Here is a 3,036-nt window from a genome sequence, read left to right as displayed (position 1 = left end):
ACATTTATCATTAAGTGGTGCCTATGTAACGGGATCAGACGTACTCTGAAATGAAGGAATGGGTCACACAAGATGGCGTGATCATAGGATACACAAGACGGTGTTATCACACAATGGTGTGGCTTCATCTTAACAAGAAGTCAGTACACGAATGGACTGCCAGAAGTCATGCACTTTAATTCGGTTTCACTACCTGACTATAAAATCCTATAGAATTAGTTATAGGTGGTTTTTCCGTGACCAAAGTTTTACATTTTGAACAGAAAATCTTTAATTGTAGATTGTAGTTATTCTTGGAGTTAGCGGACTGCAGTCGTACTGGTTCTAAGTATAGAATGTAAAGTCGGTGGCCTTAGCTTTCGATAAGCAAAGAGATACGGCAGCTCCGCAGCACTTGGTAGCACTCGTAGGAGATCTACACCTGAGTCGTAATGACTGATCCTCTGAGAGGATGAAGCAACTCTCCTATTTGCCCCAGGGCATGCAGGACAGGCTTTAAAAGCTGATGTCTCTGCTTCGCCTTGGGGCGTACAACATTTCGCTTCGCAAGGACCTGAAGCGATAAGCGCGCGCCTAGAGGTGTTTTCGAGCATTAAAATTGCTCTGCTGGAGAACCTAGAGCAGAATATGTCGGCATCGACTGTGTCCGTGACGCCACCGTCGACGATGAATGACTCCTCCCGACCTAAGCTGCTCATGGTGAGCGTTATAACCTTCGAGGTCAAGGATGAAGCAAATCTTCTGCTCTGGGTGAGAGAGTCCGAGATGACTATGGCGTCCGCTATGCTTCATACCGAGCAACAGCGCGTGGCGCTAGCTATCTCCAACTCGGTGGTCGGTGCGAGAACGGACACTGACATGCGAGACTTCGGTCAAAGTGGCGTTTCCCTTCTGGACAGAGCTGAAGCTACAGTTTTTACGAGTATTCTCGCTGCCTTACGAGGCATATCGCGTGCGATCGCGTTTAGTTACCGCCAAAAGGACAAGATGGATTGGTGGATTTTTTCAAGAGTTGCGTACTCTCATTGCCGCTACGGCAGCCGATCCTCTCCCCGAGGCGGTCACAGTGATAATTTATATGGAGGGTCTCCGCACTAGCGTGGCCAGAATGAAAGTCTTCCGTGTGTATCCGTCTTCTTTGGAAGAAGCGGTGAATGTGGAATTAAATGCCGAATTCGACTTTAAGTCCGTACGACTTGGTTGGAATGCACACTCTAACAGCTAACCGAGCGGGCCTTAGCCGGTGGATCTCAGCTAAGCTGAGAAAGAGGAGCCAGAGTTACAAGCTACCGAGAAGCGTGTGCGCTTTCTGCAGCTGGGGTATCATGTCACATACGTATGTGGTGCTTCAAGACGTGCTACAGCGTTCCTGATAGAACAAGACGCATCCGTTTGACGCGGTAGCAACAGAAAAACGTACTCAAACCTTCGTCACGCTGTTAGCAGCTGAGATATCATGTCACAAACACCTAATACTGTTTTGTCTGTGGAGACACCCATTATCTGTGGTTTGGCTGTCCTCTGCACAAGGCGCGTCAAGGTTCATCGAGCCGACGTCCCACATCTTACCAGTCTTCTGAAGTGTTGTGGGAAACGAAAAATCCAGTAGGCGCTGGGCGCCCTACTGAGGAAGAACTAAGTTCGGTCAAGCCTCAAAGGGCAGAGGGCAGCAGGGCCAAGGCCATGAGTCTTGAACACGGAACGTGTATGCAAGCCGAGCAAAAAGGGACCGTGAAGGGCTGAGAAGCCATGTAAGATCCTTATCGATTCCGTCGCGTTGGGCAATTATGCTCGACGCTCCACGATCGAAGGAAATAAGCGGTATGCTTAGGCGCTGAAAGCGCGGTTGGGTGACATTGTCACTGTTCGGTTAGCGACGGGATTATGTGCCACTGTGCCGAGGGTCCCTGTGGACCTCGCTGTCAATTTCCTCGACTTTGATAGCATGGAACGATGTTTAGTGTTAGACTTGGATTGAAGGTAAAACCTCATTCTTGGTATAGCATGGCTGGAACGCCATGAGCCATGGGTTGATTGGAGGTTGAACATCTTGAGCGCTACGCGCACATCTCCTGGTGGAGCTTTGGTAGGTCATGAATCACCTATACTAGGGGCAAAGACGCTATTGACGCGGACACTAAACCGGAACGATCAATGTGCTGGGGATCGGAGTAATCGAGTTGTCGAATGCTGAAGGTGTATCAAACAAGAGTCTCGAGCATGGCTCGCGGGCTGAATGTGGAGTGGTACGTAACCCAATGAGCACTGCTCAAGTAATCGCTGCGTGTCATGCATGGTATGGTCGTCCAAGCGCCGAGGCATCGAGGGCGAGGCTTCATTAAAGCATGTGGGGTGGCACGTAATCCACTGGACGAAAACTGCGGAGCTAGAAGCTCTTCGTCGGATAATGTCCATAATATCAGGGCTCCGGAAGAGCAGGAAGTGGGGATAATGGACGACGCTAAGTGCGTGTTCCAACTGGTCTTGATGAGACAAAAAACTCTGTGAGGAGGCGACAGCAGCGCTGCATGCTCGCTGCAAGGCGCTGGGCGTCGACTCTGACTCAGGATGTTTCTACCTTAGACGATAGCGCTCGGTTATACACCCTCGTCAACGATATGACGGGAGAGGAAGACGGCGACGTCAGCCTCGAGACTATTCTCGCGGTGGATGCTCTTCTAAGGCTGGACGAAATGTTATTCGAAGGGTTTCGTGGTGCCGTAAAGGCAGGCGACGTAGCCAAAGTGGTCATCATACGACCGAGAAAGGAAATCATCGTCGTTGCTTTTGGATGAAGCTGTCTTGGGGACACCAAGAGGGCTCTAAGCGCCTGAAGTGGATACTCGATCTTGAAGAACCTCTTGATCCGTACTATCCTCTGGTAAAGGAATTTCAAGACGTCGTTTTCAAAGACCCGCCGTCCGTTCTACCTCTGGGCCGAGGTGTGCGCCACGTGATTGACCTAACCAAATAATCCATAACACGCCAATGGTCCCTGCCCATGAGAGCGAGTGATATACGCTGACAGCGGTAAGT

Source organism: Plasmopara halstedii (genome assembly GCF_900000015.1).
Source record: "Plasmopara halstedii genome assembly, contig: Scaffold_555, whole genome shotgun sequence".
NCBI classification, from domain to species: domain Eukaryota; phylum Oomycota; class Peronosporomycetes; order Peronosporales; family Peronosporaceae; genus Plasmopara; species Plasmopara halstedii.
The sequence above is the reverse complement of the archived record's forward strand: the minus strand, read 5'-3'. Positions refer to the sequence as shown.